We start from the raw sequence: 18,856 nt of genomic DNA, 5'->3' as shown, positions 1-18,856 counted from the left end.
TGTGCAGCTTTTACTAAGTGCGCCGTTTTTTGTTGTTGTTGATAATCTGAAGAAGAACAGTTTTACTGTTTAACCATTATTACAATACAAAAGATGCTATTACACATATTTAATGTGAAAACTGAAAATGCTATTAAAACGGCGTGATGCCTGTAATTATAGGGATGTACGAGCAAAACATGGAGTAAATTAGGTCCATGCTATTTGATATTTGGACAACTATTAATAACTGAAGGCAACGGAGAAGAAACTTGTTGACAGAATGAAAGTATTTTTTTCAGTTTTCTTATATGTGGAGCAAAGTAACCCCCTTCAGAAAGAAGCTCAATGATATCTCGATTTAAATACCCTTGGCGGAGAGACTGGCTGCAAGCTCGGGTTGCAAAGATACAGATGTGTAGGTGTCCAACAACTGGACAAAAGTAAGATGTGGAGGGAGAAGTCAAAAGAGAAGGTTTGAACAAAACACGTCTCAAACAAGGTCTGGTACTATCCCTCCCCTTGCCATTGGACCGACTGGCTGTAATTCAACACATCAGGGCGTGTATTCTCCGACGCTGCTCTTCGCTGGGTGAAGTATGTTGTGATTGCAGTCCAGCTCGAGCGTGCGCGGGTCTCTGTCATAACAAAGGGCGCTCTTTCGCGCTCTGGGAATACGAGCCTTTTTGGAAAAAAATAACGAATCTTCTCTCAACGCTTCTGTAACACTGGTCTCTGTCCTGCAATAATCAAATTATTGTCAACGAAACAAGATAGCCAAGACGTAAGAAAAAGGTAAGAATTATACTACGGCACTTTCTCCAGTAGCTGACTGTCTCGGTTGCTGCACCTACATTTAACTTGCGCATCGGAGTATTTTGTGGTGCCACAAGTTTGCCCCAGTATCTACGTAGTACATAGCGGACATTGGGCTATTCAAAACAAAACAATGTCGTCTTCTAGTTCTTAGTCGGTACTTATAGGAAGGTTTAGACCACCTACCTCCAGACCCCGTTTTGTTTTTTGCCCTAGCGCTGCACAGCGGATTCAACGCTTGATAAAGAGTTAGTTATTATAATCAGCTGTGTCGTGCTAGGGCAAAAAACAAAACGTGCACCCAGGAGGGGCCGCAAGACAGAGATTGAGAAACCCTGTCCTAAACCATTGCCTACAGCTCGATCATCTTTTCAACTAAATGCATGTTATAAGAGCATTTGTCAGCAAATAAATATTCGAAAATAATATACTAGGAATACTCTGTTTTTGGATAGGCTATATGATTGTGTTTTGTCGTTGTGCAGAGACGGACATCTGTTTGTATTTATGTAGGCTATAGTTGACATAAATTAAAATGAGACTTGAGTAGGCTATATAATATACCTGCAACCATACATGTCTTTCAAACGCTGTTATATAATCTCACTGAGCCATTTGAACAGGGTGAATACAAGATCGCGTTTGTAGAAAATTGTTGCCAGTTAAAGAGTAAGTTGAAATGCATAGCTGCGTGCGCCAAGATGTAACGAGTTGGGGGATTTCGCAGTCCTTTGCGTGGTGTGACAAACTTGTTGTTGTAGACCTAGATTTACCTTACTTGGTTCACCAGCTTTATATTATAGAGCAATGTCTTGTCATTTTGACAGCAGCTTAATTAAAATGCGCATTGGGGGATTTTAGTTGTGGATGATTTAGAATTTTCCACAACAACTGCAGTCTGTCCTAATGCAATGAAACAAATGATGAATCCTTTGATTGTATGTTTAGGCTGATTAACTTGATTCTTAAATTGTTTTATGGTTTTTGAGTTTGTGCACATATTTATAGCCTCTAGCTGTATTTTCAGGCTATCAATAACAGTGATTCGAGTTACATGTTGATATGAGTTTTTTTTCATGCAGTTTTTTTATGCGTTTTGATAAACACTATTCCAAAATATAATAGCCAAAATTGTGTCGAAGTAGCGAGAATGATGTCCAATAGTTCCGGATGGGAGGACATTGAAGGTACAGGTCTGGGTGACAGTCTCTGTGTAGCCTACATACTTGGATTGAGACAAAATAGGCTATGTTTTTATGCTCTTTAGAACCACTCTCAGCTATGCCCAACAGAGATAAGCATTTTGTAGGCTTATATCTGCAAGTCAAATATCTTGACCAAAGTATGGCATGAAGTATAGGGGTTCTGCTCAAATCTGGGTAAAGGATTGAAAGGAATGTGAGTCTTATTCAGTACATTTAATAATGTATTGCTTTTCAAAAGGCTAGCAACCTGGCCAGCAGGCAGGTTAGACAAGCTAATCTAACTTTATTGATAGCCTGACATGGTTTGGTAGCTAGTTATGAGATTGGGAATCTAGCTGGCTGGCTATCTAAAGCCAATTTCATAAAATTGCTCGGTGGCTAGTATTATCAATCAAATGTTTTTATAAAGCCCTTTTTACATCAGCTGATGCCACAAAATGCTATACAGAAACCAAGCCTAAAACCCCAAACAGCAAGCAATGCAGATGTAGAAGCAGACAAACAACAGAACATTTTTGTTTTATGTATTCATGAAGAAGAAATCAATAGGCTACATAGCTTGATCACATTCCTTTAAAAACATACCTTCGACCCAGCACTGTCACCTAAAATCAAATCAAACGCGGTGTGTCACTCTACTGTACACTCTCTTCTCCTGACGATACTACACGCACTAGAGAATAGTGTCCTGCCTTTCTTTTCTTGGTGCACCTGGGAAGGGACCACTTACTAGGGAGAATGGGGGGCAAGGGGTACTCTTTGCCTAGTCCAGTCAGTGTGTCCCCTCTGTAAAATACCGCTGACAGATCTTTTTATAAATAATTATGATAAAACATGGGCTTAAAAATGAAGATGACTAATTTCAAAACGTGACATATTAGGGGGCACGTGCCTTTGTGCCCCCTATGGTCATGACACCACTGGCAGCATGCACAACTAACATAAAGACACATCTTTATTGCCACTGTGTTTCCCCTCGATAATAGTTTTGGTGATGTGGATGTGTGATTACTGTGTCTAGATTCCAGTTTAGAAGAAATGTAAATATCCATGTTAATCTGGTGCAAAACTCACCAGCTCTAGGGTATCATTATCTTTCAGTACAAACAAGGTTGTTTTTCAACCTTTTTGAATGTTTCTTGCCGCCGATATTTTATTAAAAACTATATTCACCCCCATCTTTGACATGTTAAAAAGGAAACCAAAGTTGTAGTTGGTATCATCGTTTTTCACAGGTGCTTGTCATCAGGGCAAGGCTGATCTGTCAGAGAAAATGACAATACTGTTATACAGTAGGTAGTTTAGATGTCATAGCCTAATCAACAAGTGGTGATATTGCTTCCCTTCACCAGAGTTGGTTTGTAGCTTTTTCTGGATTTGTCATTTTTGAATAATATGTTTATCATATTATTTGTAACTCCTACCCAACCAGTATGCCCTCTCTGAACTCTTTTTACTTTGCTTTCTCATTTTCTACCTCCCAGAAACACACATCTCCGCTTTCTTATTACCCAACCCCATTCAATAAGTAACTCAGGTCTTGCAGGCTGGTGGGTGATGGCTGTAAATGACTGGAGCTGAGAGAAGCGAGTGTCGGCGGCCCATTCCCTCTCTGTCGGCTCCCAAATTGCATGTTGTACGGCTCTCATTTCAGCCCTGAAAGAGCCGGCGCTCGGTTAGCATGGCTAATGGTGCATTTAGACTAGGGTGTAATTTTATTTCCAATTTCCGATGGAGCTGTAGTTTTGTATTAAATGACGGGAGGTCTGCTTCAGGGCTGTGCTGGGCTGTGACATGTGGATGGCTGTGTCTCCGTAATGGTCCGCGGGGTAATGAGGGCAGAAATAGGCTCCGGTCCATGACTATGGTCCTGTGGGACGTACAGTACAGCCTATACCTCCCAGCCCACGGTCACCCCTGTGATGCAGCTATTCCCTCATCCAACTCTGCTGCCTCTCCAACTGTTCCAACACACTTCAGAACTGGCCCAGACTCAAGTTACTGTACTGTTTAGAGAAGCAACTGTCTTTTGAGTCAACTGTCTTCTGCAGAAGACTGTGGTCCCATTATACTATCCATAATATTATATTGAATGGTTTCGGTTAGGAACCTGAGAGTCCCTAGATGCCCTGCCACATATCAATTGCAGTGGTTGAATTACTGCGATCTGTCCCTTCTGTGTTGATAACTTCCATTTTGAGATCAATATGACTTTTATAGTATATTTTTTCTAAGTGTAGAGGATTGACAGTAACCAATATGTCTGAGGTGACTTTGAAGTACTACCTACGGCACTGGAAGGCTGCTGGAGTTTAAAAAATGGGCAGTGTGACTATGTTTGGCTTGAAGAAGCAACAGTTAATCTTTGCCTCCCACCCCCAGCATATGGGACTTTGTTTGGCCCTGCACCGGAGTGAAGCACTGGACTGTGGCATCTCATATTTCATATTGATGGTAGTTTGTTACCCATGGCAACTGGGCAGCCGATGGGGACCCCATATCTGGCTTAGGGGGGAGTGGAAAGGGGGGGAAGAAGGGTTTTGCAAGGCCGTGCAGTCTTCCACCCTCCCTGCCTGCCTGCTTCTGTTCAGCGAAGGGTTCCGGAACCCTGGGGAGTGAATTATTACCTGTCAGCCCCAGAGCCTCCCCATCATCCATAACCCAAGGCTGACACGGGACAGGCCTGTCCCAGCTATCTGCTGAGACCACCAGGCTTTGGCCTTCAGGTCTGGCCCCTCCAACGGACCATGGGAGAAAATCACATTAACATGTGGCATCAAGCATTACAAATGGTGGGTTTAGGAAAACCTCGTGGCTTTGCCATGGCAGCTGAAGGGGGTCTTCAGTCATTGTCCGGGACCAGTAGGGGGAATGTACTTTACTGTGTTTCAACCGTTTGCTCTTCACAATGCAGAAACTTGTTTTACTGAGTCCTCATTACAATGCTAAGCTTCACTCTATTTGGTCATCGTAGATTTTGCATGATTTATTGCATTTTCTAGTATTGGTTTGAATATCACCTCTTTTCAAAACTTTTGTTGTTATTTATTTTTCTGTTTATCTATGTTAATTTCAGCTCTCACACCAGGACCTGCATGCCCAAAATAAATGTCTGATTTAATTGACTGTGTTCAATATTGACACTGTTTTATCCTATTAGCCCCATCAGTAGCAGTCATTTAAATAGAGTCCTTGACAGGGCAGTAATTATCTCTGATTCTAAAAACAGGCGAGCGATGGTTGCCCTCCTGTCACACCGCCGTGGTTAGCACTGTATGGGTAATTATACCAGAGCTGGTGAGTGCGTGAATTTGGGAGGAAAAAGAGTTGAGTTCAACCAAAGGATAGAATGAAAAAAAGAACACTCTGGACAAGTGACAGGCCTCGGTCCTCCTTTCCAGACTGGCTGTCTTCCTGTGGTTTTATAAAACGTTTTTCAGCAGTGTTAACCCCTTGTCAAACATGGTTTTAGGCTGCTCAGCTAACCCGCAGCAGCCACGGGCCGAGAATGCCGGGTAACTGTCTGGTTAAGCTCCATGAACTGAAGTGGAAGGGTTCCAGCAATTACAGGGTGAATGTAACCTGTGTCAGCAGATAGTATCATATTTATGTATTCAGGTCAGTAAAGGTTTCCCAACCCTTAAAGTATTTGCATGTGAAAATGATTTCACCCTACTTTATTTGTGTTATGTTAGTATGTAAATCATGCTGTCAGAGTGGCTTGTCTATGTTTGTTTGTAATTCTTTGATTTGGGAAGGTGCTTCAATCTGCAGTTGAGTAATCCTTTTAGATTCCACTACCTCTTTGTCTTCCTCAAAAGAGATTGGCCACACACACACACACACACGGCTGTTTGATTAGTGTGACGGGAAGATTGTGCTCGGTACCCTCAGGGCTGGTAAAGGAGAAGAATTTTGGGCAAGAAATACATCCTGTTGAGATGAAACGTCTTTCCCTTTCATGCATATTTCATCTGAGGAGGTAGCTACTTCTTCATTTGCACATTGAGTCTCATCATCCCTGAGGATTACTGAGCGATGACTAAGACCATTGCCTTTTTTAAACTCACATTTAACTGTGACACCCACAATCCCCCAGTGCCCCCAATGCACCATTAACAAACTCAAGGGCAATATTCAGGCATTGAGATACTATTATATGCATACAGTACCAACAGGTATCAGTAAACTTGAATCAAAACACTTTCCCACTGGCTACTTAATGCAGGAAGCAACATATTTTGCCACAATCTTGTTACTCTGCTGCTCATCTTCTCATAGAATACAAGTTAACGAAACAAGCCCTCCTGTAAATTGGTGCTGGCCACACATAGACTTTATTGATTGGCGCAGTCCTAGTGGGGCTAAAGGTGCAGTGGTTTTTGTTCCAAATTATCTCTTAATCACTTCATAATGAGGGCAGCCTCCCTCCATCCTGCCTCATTGATTAGCTGCTCATGTTGAAACCAAAGCAGTCCGTCCACTTCACTTCACTAAATGTTTACTTTGGATTCGCTGGTGTTTGGGCTGTCTCCGAAATCCTTATAATGGGTTTAAGTTGATTTTGTTTCTGGTGGTGCATTCATGCAGTTTTTGTATAGTCTATTTTGGTGATCATGCAATGGATTTCACTATAGCTGAAAACCACCTAGTTCCTGCATGATTTCAAAATATGTTTTTATTTTTAGACTAGAAATAAAATACAAAACCGACTCTACTAACCACATTCCAGGAATTTTAAATGTGGGTGCATGCTGGAGCGTGTTATTCTTCAATTTCTTAGCATGCAGGAAAGATCTGTTCCACAGAGAGAAAATGTGTGAGGAGGACATTAGTAAAAGAGGGAGAGCGAGAGAGATTGGGAAATAGGCAGAGTAAGTAGGAGAATAACATCAACAAAAATCCATAATTCATTCTACAAAATACATGTAATCCTTATGCATTTATGGCCCGATTCATACTTAGGAAATGTACGCCTTTCTTACGTACACCTTTACTAGGCACTTCTTAGTAGTTGGTATTCAGACTTACCTTATGCAGGTGCATAATGGGCTTTTCAGGTGTGATTCCCTTGCGGGCGCTAAATCAATGTAATTGAATCTCTGAAAAGCCTCCGACTTGCTGGCCAACAGGTTTTCTTGTGGAGTTTTCATTCAATAGTGTTTCAGTACATGTATCTAAAACCATCCCTTTTAAATACTTTAACTTTTTAATTATACTTTTCTTGACAGGCTCACTAGAATGTACACTGAGTGTACAAAACATTGTACAATCAGTGTACATGCTCTTTCTGTGACAGACTGACCAGTGAATCCAGGTGTAAGCTATGATCCTTTATTGTTGTCATCTGTTAAATCCACTTCAACAAAGGAGGCTGACACAAAATGTGCAGAGCAACAGATGGGCTACAGTTAGTCAACTAACAGTCCAGTACAACATTGGTGCCCAAAAAACAATAAAAGAATGCACAACTCCTTGACAACGAATGGGGTATGGAGGTCAATGACCTTAGAGTTCCACTTCTTTCAGCAAAAACCAAGAAACTGTGGTTGCAGTGGGCTAAATGGAGAAAATACTGGAGGATCTGAAACACATTGCCTGGTCTGATGAATCCCGGTTCTTGCTGTTTCACGCTGATAGCAGGACTAGGGCGTGGAGAAAACCACATGAGTACATGCATCCATCATGCCTCGTGTCAACATTGCAGGGTGGTGATGGTGTAATGGGGGGTGTGTTTTCATGGCACATATTGGGCCCCTTGATAAAAGTGGAGCAACATTTGAATGCCACAGGATGTCTGAACATCATTGCCAATCAGGTGCATCCCTTCATTTTTTTCTGCAGGATAATGCCTCATGCCACAAGGCTAGGATTGTTCAGGAATGGTTCCAAGAAAATTACGGCCGATTCAGTTTACTGCAGTGGCCTGCCCAGTCACCAGATCTCAATCCAATAGTGCATCTGTGGGATGAGATGGAATGATCTATTCAGAGTAGAGATCCACTACCAGCCAACTTGACACAACTGTGGAAAGCATTGGAGTCAACAGCGGTTTGATTCATCATGAAAGTTTCCGTGTTCAATTCATGAAATATTGGAAGGTGAGAAAAGGGTACAATAGGGGTTGAACAGCAGTCCTATAAATCTACCCTAATAATCCTCACTAATCCTGGAACTGTGATGACAACGATCCAGTCGTCATGAACCGTGCTCCAGGTTTAAACTGCTATTGTTGTGACTTTTCTTTCATTAATCTGATGATGTTATTTATTAAATCAACTAACTGCGTTTAATTGTCACCTGATTTTTAAATGAGTCATGCAACAATTAACTCATTAGGATTTGGGGCACCACGGAAGAGGTTGTTTTAAAGAGTTACCGTCTCCCGAATTAAACTCCTATAAGGCTCCCGAGTGGAACAGCGGTCTAAGGCACTACTGTCCCTGGTTCAAATCCAGGCTGTATCACATCCGGCCATGATTGGGAGTCCCATAGGGTGGTGCACAATTGGCCCAGCGTCGTCCGGGGTAGGCCGTCATTATAAATGAGAATTTGTTCATAACTGAATTGCCTAGTGAAATAAAGGTTCAATTAAAAATAAATGTGTGTGTGTGTATATATCTATTTCATCGATAAACAGTTTTTATTAATCATTACCTCTTATCATATCATTATTCTGACCAATTGTAACCTTCTTGGATTTGCAAAAACCCCAGCCTTGCTCATTATTCAGTACTACAGAAAATGGTTTAATTATTGATTTACTAGCTAACTAAATAATAACAGGATAACATACACACTTGATACATGAGAAGAAAGTCCCTAGTGGACTGACGCAACATTTTACAGACACAGAGAGAGAGAGTGACATATTCTAGAACTATTCTCACAATCATATAGTTTGCACACGAACCGCCGCCCGTTTGGAATAAGAAATCATTCATGTACACTGCTCAAAAAAATAAAGGGAACACTTAAACAACACAATGTAACTCCAAGTCAATCAGACTTCTGTGAAATCAGACTGTCCACTTAGGAAGCAACACTGATTGACAATACATTTCACATGCTGTTGTGCAAATGGAATAGACAACAGGTGGAAATTATAGGCAATTAGCAAGACAACCCCAATAAAGGAGTGGTTCTACAGGTGGTGACTACAGACCACTTCTCAGTTCCTATGCTTCCTGGCTGATGTTTTGGTCACTTTTGAATGCTGGCGGTGCTTTCACTCTAGTGGTAGCATGAGATGGAGTCTACAACCCACACAAGTGGCTCAGGTAGTGCAGCTCATCCAGGATGGCACATCAATGTGAGCTGTGGCAAGAAGGTTTGCTGTGTCTGTCAGCGTAGTGTCCAGAGCATGGAGGCGCTACCAGGAGACAGGCCAGTACATCAGGAGACGTGGAGGAGGCCGTAGGAGGGAAACAACCCAGCAGCAGGACCGCTACCTCCGCCTTTGTGCAAGGAGGAGCAGGAGGAGCACTGCCAGAGCCCTGCAAAATGACCTTCAGCAGGCCACAAATGTGCATGTGTCTGCTCAAACGGTCAGAAACAGACTCCATGAGGGTGGTATGAGGGCACGACGTCCACAGGTGGGGGTTGTGCTTACAGCCCAACACCGTGCAGGACGTTTGGCATTTGCCAGAGAACACCAAGATTGTCAAATTCGCCACTGGCACCCTGTGCTCTTCACAGATGAAAGCAGGTTCACACTGAGCACATGTGACAGTCTGGAGACGCCGTGGAGAACGTTCTGCTGCCTGCAACATCCTCCAGCATGACCGGTTTGGCGGTGGGTCAGTCATGGTGTGGGGTGGCATTTCTTTGGGGGGCCGCACAGCCCTCCATGTGCTTGCCAGAGGTAGCCTGACTGCCATTAGGTACCGAGATGAGATCCTCAGACCCCTTGTGAGACCATATGCTGGTGCGGTTGGCCCTGGGTTCCTCCTAATGCAAGACAATGCTAGACCTCATGTGGCTGGAGTGTGTCAGCAGTTCCTGCAAGAGGAAGGCATTGATGCTATGGACTGGCCCGCCCGTTCCCCAGACCTGAATCCAATTGAGCACATCTGGGACATCATGTCTCGCTCCATCCACCAACGCCACGTTGCACCACAGACTGTCCAGGAGTTGGTGGATGCTTTAGTCCAGGTCTGGGAGGAGATCCCTCAGGAGACCATCCGCCACCTCATCAGGAGCATGCCCAGGCGTTGTAGGGAGGTCATACAGGCACGTGGAGGCCACACACACTACTGAGCCTCATTTTGACTTGTTTTAACCTCTATGGGCTAGGTGGGACGCAGGCGTCCCACCCGTGGTGCACTCCATCAACAGCAGGTGCATTTCAAGAGCGGCAAATTTGAATCCAAATAAATGTCAAAATTCAAATTTTTCAAACATACAACTATTTTACACCCTTTGAAAGATAAACATCTCCTTAATCTAACCACGTTTTACGATTTCAAAAAGGTTTTACGGGAAAGCATACATTTAGAGTATGTTAGGACAGTACATTTACAAGAGTTGTGTGTAATGTTTTGTCAATTCAAAGACAGGGTCACCAAAACCATAAAACCAGCTAAAATGATGCACTAACCTTTTACAATCTCCATCAGATGACACTCCTAGGACATTATGTTAGACAATGCATGCATTTTTAGTTCTATCAAGTTCATATTTATATCCAAAAACAGCGTTTTACTATGGCATTGATGTTGAGGAAATCGTTTCCCTCCAATAACCGGCAGTCAAGTCAGCATCACAAATTAAATAATTAAAATTAGAAAACATTGGTAAAATATTATATTGTCATTTAAAGAATTATAGATTTACATCTCTTGAACGCAATCAACTTGCCAGATTTAAAAATAACCTTACTGGGAAATCACACTTTGCAATAATCTGAGCACTGCGCCCAGAAAAATACGCGTTGCGATAGACTAGTCGTCATGTTGGGGAGATCTAAAATCGAAAATACTATGTAAATAATCCATTACCTTTGATTCTCTTCATCAGATGTCACTTCCAGGTATCACAGGTCCATAACGAATGTAGTTTTGTTCAAAAAAGCTCATAATTTATGTCCAAAAATCTCCGTCTTGTTAGCACATGATCTAAGCCCGCCGGACTTCACTTCATGAACGAGGGGAAAAAATATATTTACGTTCGTTCAAACATGTCAAACGTTGTATAGCATAAATCATTAGGGCCTTTTTTAACCAGAACATGAATAATATTCAAGGTGGACGAATGCATACTCTTTTATAACGTATTGGAACGAGGGTACCCAACATGAACTCGCGCGCCAGGTGTCTAATGGGCCATCATCGTTCCATGGCTCTTGTTCGGTCAGATCTCCCTCCAGAAGACTCAAAACACTTTGTAAAGGCTGGTGACATCTAGTGGAAGCAATAGGAAGTGCCAAAATATTCCTCAGCCCCTGTGTTTTTCAATGGCATAGGTTTAAATGTAATACAACACATCAGGTATCCACTTCCTGTCAGAAAATGTCTCAGGGTTTTGCCTGCCAAATGAGTTCTGTTATACTCACAGACACCATTCAAACAGTTTTAGAAACTTTAGAGTGTTTTCTATCCATATATAATAAGTATATGCATATTCTAGTTACTGGGTAGGATTAGTAACCAGATTAAATCGGGTACATTTTTTTTATCCAGCCGTGCAAATACTGCCCCCTAGCCCTAACAGGTTATTAAGGACATTACATCAAAGTTGGATCAGCCTGTAGTGTGGTTTTCCACTTTAATTTTGAGTGTGACTCCAACTCCAGACCTCCATGGGTTGATAAATTGGATTTCCATTGATTATTTTTGTGTGATTTTGTTGTCAGCACATTCAACTATGTAAAGAAAAAAGTGTTTAATAAGATTATTTCATTCATTCAGATCTAGGATGTGTTATTTTAGTGTTCCCTTTTATTTTTTTGAGCAGTGTATTTACGTTTGGGTGCCTTTGCCCATTGTGTAGTCCTAAACCGAACTAAAGAGTTCTCTGCCATTGGCTCCTGAAGCTGCTTATTTGAAGATTTTCCAGCCGTGCCGATGGTTCCAGTGGGGTGATAAGAGTAGCGTACTATGGTGATTTGAGACTTGTAATAGGATGGGATGGTTTGAACAGTTCGAGATATTTGACTCAGGACAGCTAATCAGCTGTACCAGTGATTTTCTGAGAGGGTAGTTTGTCACCTCTTCCTCCTCGTTGATTATTCAGGGTGCAGGATTCAGACCACTATGGAAAGGGCTGCAGCTCTTCGTCTTGCTTGTCTAAAGGAAGATGAGTTTATTTCTTCACCTCGCGTTGAGGTTCAAAGTTTCAAACATGTAGCTAACATCTCATGTTTCCTGGTCGAATGTTCATTTCATTACCAAGGCTTTTTATGCACTCTGACACGCTCTCCAACCTCACTTGGGGCGTGGCTACTTCTTATGCACATTTTATAGGAGATAGATTCTCTTATACCTCCTAAAATCACATTCCTATCTTAACAAAAATACTTTGTTTTATATTATATGCACAACGTATTGGATGGAAACTTGATAGATAAAATAGATATATATACTTTCCAAGTTACAGTATTTCATCCATACAGTTTTTTTTTAAATGACATCACAAAATGAAAACCAATATTACAATATTAGTTTTCCATGGTTCCCCACTGACCATTCCCCACATTCACTTTTTGGATGTTAGAGTTTACAACCGAGTGTGAGCTATCAACCCAGCAGTCGTGTGCTGGGTTGGAATGTTTGTATTCTGTTTGTATTTCATTTAGGTTAGTATTGTGGAGTAACTATGTTTTTGATCCATCCTTATGTTTCTCCTATTACAGCCATTAAACTAACTATTTTAAAGTCAGCATTGGCCTCATGGTGAAATCCCTGATTTGTTTCCTTCCTCTCCGGCAACTGAGTTAGGAAGGACGCCTGTATCTTTGTAGTGATTGGGTGCATTGATACACTATCCAAAGTGTAATTTATAACTGCACCATGCTCAAAGGGGATATTCAGTGTCTGCTTTTTTGTGTTTACCCATCTACCAATAGGTCCCTTTCTTTGCGAAGAATTGGAACATCTCTCTGGTCATTGTGGTTGAAGCTGTTTTTGAAATTCACTGCTCGACTGAGGGACCTTACAATTATCTCTAAGTGTGGGGTACAGGGATGAGGTAGTCATTCAAAAATCATGTTAAACACTTATCATTGTCCATGCAACCTATGTGACTTGTGAAGCAAATGTTTACTCCTCAACTTATTTAGGCTTGCCATAAGAAAGAGGTTGAATACTTATTGACTCAAGACATTTCCGTTTTACATTTTTAATACATCAAAATATAGAAGAAGTCAAGGGGTGTGTGAATACTATCTGAAGGCACTGTAGGCCTATTTCTGTGGGTATTACTGATGGTGGCTACTGATATTAGCTAGTACTTAATATAATAATATATATATATTTATATTTATTTATTTATTTATTTTAAATACGAAAATGTCCGGCCAAATAATGAAATAATTCTAGAGTGCATACAGTGGGGGGAAAAGGTATTTGATCCCCTGCTGATTTTGTATGTTTGCCCACTGACAAAGAAATGATCAGTCTATAATTTTAATGGTAGGTTTATTTGAACAGTGAGAGACAGAATAACAACAAAAAAATCAAGAAAAACGCATGTCAAAAATGTTACAAATTGATTTGCATTTTAATGAGGGAAATAAGTATATGACCCCCTCTCAATCAGAAAGATTTCTGGCTCCCAGGTGTCTTTTATACAGGTAATGAGCTAAGATTAGTAGCACACTCTTAAAGGGAGTGCTCCTAATCTCTCTGTATAAAAGACACCTGTCCACAGAAGCAATCAATCAGATTCCAAACTCTCCACCATGGCCAAGACCAAAGAGCTCTCCAAGGATGTCAGGGATAAGATTGTAGACCTACAGAAGGCTGGAATGGGCTACAAGACATCGCCAAGCAGCTTGGTGAGAAGGTGACAACAGTTGGTGCGATTTATTCGCAAATGGAAGAAACACAAAAGAACTGTCAATCTCCCTCGGCCTGGGGCTCCATGCAAGATCTCACCTCGTGGAGTTGCAATGATCATGAGAACGGTGAGGAATCAGCCCAGAACTACACAGGAGGATCTTGTCAATGATCTCAAGGCAGCTGGGACCATAGTCACCAAGAAAACAATTGGTAACACACAACGCCGTGAAGGACTGAAATCCTGCAACGCCCGCAAGGTCCCACTGCTCAAGAAAGCACATATACATGCCCGTCTGAAGTTTGCCAATGAACATCTGAATGATTCAGAGAACAACTGGTTGAAAGTGTTGTGGTCAGATGAGACCAAAATGGAGCTCTTTGGCATCAACTCAATTCGCCGTGTTTGGAGGAGGAGGAATGCTGCCTATGACCCCAAGAACACCATCCCCACCGTCAAACATGGAGGTGGAAACATTATGCTTTGGTGGTGTTTTTCTGCTAAGGGGATGGGACAACTTCACCGCATCAAAGGGACGATGGACGGGGCCATGTACCGTCAAATCTTGGGTGAGAACCTCCTTCCCTCAGCCAGGGCATTGAAAATGGGTCGTGGATGGGTATTCCAGCATGACAATGACCCAAAACACACGGCCAAGGCAACAAAGGAGGGGCTCAAGAAGAAGCACATTAAGGTCCTGGAGTGGCCTAGCCAGTCTCCAGACCTTAATCCCATAGAAAATCTGTGGAGGGAGCTGAATGTTTGAGTTGCCAAACGTCAGCCTTGAAACCTTAATGACTTGGAGAAGATCTGCAAAGAGGAGTGGGACAAAATCCCTCCTGAGATGTGTGCAAACCTGGTGGCCAACTACAAGAAACGTCTGACCTCTCTGATTGCCAACAAGGGTTTTGCCACCAAGTACTAAGTCATGTTTTGCAGAGGGGTCAAATACTTATTTCCCTCATTAAAATGCAAATCAATTTATAACATTTTTGACATGCGTTTTTCTGGATTTTTTTGTTGTTATTCTGTCTCTCACTGTTCAAATAAACCTACCATTAAAATTATAGACTGATCATTTCTTTGTCAGTGGGCAAACGTACAAAATCAGCAGGGGATCAAATACTTTTTTCCCTCACTGTACGTCACTGTGGAAAAGAGTACGAAATACCTGTCATGTTGACATGCTTTTTAGCTTGCTGAAATATGACTGGTTTCATTCACATTTGTCTCCAGGGATCGTAAGGTAAAATGGATCTAAAACAATTGTCATATGTACAATTCCCTTATCCAAACGGATTACTCAAATAGCTCTGTAAATTTGTAAAAGAAAGATGTTGTTGCACTTGGTACCGACAGGTTGCTAGACCTTATTCATCATTTCTGTTTTGCGTAAAGGTGTTGGAATTATAACGAAATTACGTCAGAATACAGTGTGTCTGTGGACACCTCTGCCACACCTTCATTTCTTTGATCTCTACCCCAAACGAATAGTGGCTGAATAGCATGCTATTCTTAGGCATAACATCAGAATACAGATATAGATAAAAAATACAATTTATGTTCCATTTACGCATGCTTAACTTTGGTCGGAATTCCCCCCTATTAGTCTTTGTTTGTGTTAGAATCTGGAGCACAGTTATTGTGTCTGTTGTCACAGATATAGCATATACCGTAAAGCAATAACTGCATGGGAAAAAATCTATTTAGAGTTCAGCTACTGCAGAACCTATTGAGTCATGATCATGTCTCAAAGTAGTTTATTGCAGTTTTTGGAAATTAGGATTTTTATGGGCCCGAAACGTGAAATGAAGCAGGAAATTAAAAACCTAAGCTTGTTTTTCCCGCTTAAAGCCGCTGCTTCATGCAGTAATGCCTCATCATACCCGATTCAAGCTCTGCACGCACTCAAAAAGTGAATGGTATTCATTTACACAAAAGTGTTTTGATTAAACCGCTTAGTTTTTTGTTGTTGAATGGTATTATGCGACTATTGAAAAAAAATATATGCTAGTTTCTCACATTGGTGTTATATGACATGCATACTGCCAATTGGGTTTTTATTAGCTTGTTCAAAACCCTGCATTGAATTTCCCAACTATCCATAAATAGCTGTCTTGTTTGACCTTGTTACTGGAAACTTGGCCGGGGTCTATCAAGACTTAGCGTGTACTGTACATGTATGCACTTAGGGAAGGGATGACAATGGATCGCATTCAAGTGTCTGCTAGTCTTCGCTTTGTTTAATGTCTATGTGTGTGTATTTATGCATGTGTTGGTGTATGTGCTGGTTTTTACAGTATAGGTCTACATCTCTGGGTGGTGATAATGATATCAGTCGTTTGGTTTGGACGAGGTGCAAGATTAGTTCCGTAACAGACTCCTATCGCTCTCATTTTCCTGGATTTCTCAGAACTCCAGACCCTTTCGCCTGAATCAGGGTTATTTTTAAACCGGTCTGTGGGGGTAGAGGTCCAGGGGGTTAGTGTCAAATAAATATATCCTGGGCACCCGGCCAGGGTGTGTACAATTGCCCCCCCCCCCCCCCCCCCTTCTCACTGCAATCGTCCCATTCCACGGGTGTGCCAGTTAACCATGTGGTGACTCATACATGCAGCTGTCTGTGTGTTTGTGTGTTATAACAGCTGTTACGATGTTTACCATTTGTTTTTCTTTTACACAGATACAGTAAACATATTTGTGTTGACACACACAAACACACTACAGGTTCTCTTTCTCCTGCCCAGAGCCTCCAAGGCGGCTTCATTTGATCCTCCCTTTATTGCTTTCCCACATTATCTCTCTGCCTCGACAGTCTCTCCCTGAGGGGCAATCACTGGTGACGGACGGTATGAAAGACAACTCAAGGTAAACAAGTCTCCAACTGCAGAGCCTGATACTGCTTTACTGCCTCGTCTCAGAGAGATGAGAGAGAGGTACAGTAAACCGGGTATATCTTTAGTCACCTAATTTGAAAGGACCCAAATAGCCACCACAGCGGAAATGACCCCTACCTCCCACTGTCACACTCTAAACATGGTTCCATTACCTACTACTATAATCACAGTCAGTGTCCGTGACCAATTTAGATGGTCACAAAAAAGGTTCCAAAGGTGTGTCAGATACATATGGTTAGCAGATATTAATGCGAGTGTAGCAAAATGCTTGTGCTTCTAGTTCCGACAGTGCAATAATATCTAACAATTCAACAATTCCCCAGCAACTACCTAATGCACACAAATCTAAAGGGGTTAATGAGAATATGTACATATAAGTATATGGATGAGCGATGGCTGAGCGGCATAGGCAAGGTGCAATAGATGGTATAAAATACAGTATATACATGCGATATGAGTTTAATAATGTTTACATAAGTGGCATTATTTAGAGTGGCATTGTATAAAGTGACTAGTGATCCATTTATTAAAGTGGCCAGTGATTGGGTCACAATGTAGGCAGCAGCCTCTCTGAGTTAGTGATTGCTGTTTAGCAGTCTGATGGCCTTGAGATGGAAGTGTTTTTTTTTTTGTCTCTCGGTCCCAGCTTTGATGCACCTGTACTGACCTCGCCTTCTGGATGATAGCGGTGTGAACAAGCTGTGGCTCGGGTGGTTGTTGTCCTTGATGATCTTTTTGGCCTTCCTGTGACATCGGGTGCTTTAGGTGTTATGGAGGGCAGGTAGATTGCCCCCGGTGATGCGTTGTGCAGACCGCACCACCCTCTGGAGAGCCTTGCGGTTGAGGGCGGTGCAGTTGCCGTACCAGGCTGTGATACAGCCCGACAGAATGCTCTCGATTGTGCATCTGTAAAAGTTTGTCAGGGTTTTTGGGTGACAAGCCAAATTTCTTCAGCCTCCTGAGGTTGAAGAGGCGCTGTTGCGCTGCCTTCACCACATTGTCTGTGTGGGTGGACCATTTCAATTTGTCTGTGATGTGTACGGCGAAAGAACTTCAAACTTTCCACTTTCTCCACTGCTGTCCCTTCGATGTGGCTAGGGGGGTGCTCCCTCTGCTGTTTCCTGAAGTCCACGATCATCTCCTTTGTTTTGTTGACATTTAGCGTGAGGTTATTTTCCTGACACCGCACTCCGAGTGCCCTCACCTCCTCCCTGTAGGCTGTCTCGTCGTTGTTGGTAATCAAGCCCACTAGTGTTGTGTCGTCTGCTAACTTGATGATTGAGTTGGAGGCGTGCATGGCCACGCAGTCGTGGGTGAGCAGGGAGTACAGGAGGGGGCTGAGCACGCACCCTTGTGGGGCCCCAGTGTTGAGGGTCAGCGAAGTGGAGGTGTTGTTTCCTACCTTCACCACCTGGGGGCATGGTTGAGACCCAGGGCCTCCAGCTTGATGATGAACTTGGAGGGTACTATGGTGTTGAATGCTGAGCTGTAGTCAATGAACAGCATTCTTCCATAGGTATTCCTTTTGTCCAGATGGGATAGGTCTCATCTAACCAGCACCCCCCCCCCCACCACCACCACCACAATGAACTACACATCTCCCATAGTTTGTCCCATTTCGTCTTTCCCTTTTCTCAGTCGGGACACTTCTGAGGTGCTAATGGAGTCGTAATGGAGAGACTGACTGCGCTCTGAGGAACATGTATCGGACAATCAGGTCAGTGATTGCATTGAGGCAACCATTCACACACAATACCTTTTTAATTATGTTCTTTTAATTAACCACTGAGCATTATGTCTATGTCCATTTGTCTACCCGCTCGCCTTGGCAGACTAGGCTGAATACGCAGGCATTGTGTTCACTTGGCTTCCGAGGTCCCTGCCTCCTACTATATTTTCCATTCAGTCAAATATTTTTTTTTCTTTTAGATTAGCATGATAATACCCCACGGGGGGAGGATG

The 18,856-nt window shown here is 42.3% G+C and overlaps 1 protein-coding gene across 5 annotated transcripts in view; it reads left to right on the top strand.

Moving 5' to 3' along the window:
* The first annotated feature begins 575 nt into the window (after positions 1-575).
* LOC106580978 (semaphorin-6D) overlaps positions 576-18,856 on the top strand; it is a 156,117-nt gene continuing 137,836 nt past the window's right edge. For 4 of the 5 annotated variants that reach the window (XM_014162634.3, XM_014162652.3, XM_014162643.3 and 1 more), the window contains exon 1: positions 576-774. The gene's annotated coding sequence lies outside the window, so the exon portion shown is untranslated. Of the gene's footprint in view, positions 775-18,532; positions 18,612-18,856 lie in introns of all 5 variants that reach the window. The other variant, XM_014162603.3, reaches the window with a different exon arrangement.

Source organism: Salmo salar, chromosome 02 (genome assembly GCF_965601325.2).
Source record: "Salmo salar chromosome 02, fSalSal1, whole genome shotgun sequence".
Lineage (NCBI taxonomy): Eukaryota > Metazoa > Chordata > Actinopteri > Salmoniformes > Salmonidae > Salmo > Salmo salar.
Note: the sequence above shows the minus strand (reverse complement) of the source record. Positions and strands in the feature narration are given on the sequence as shown.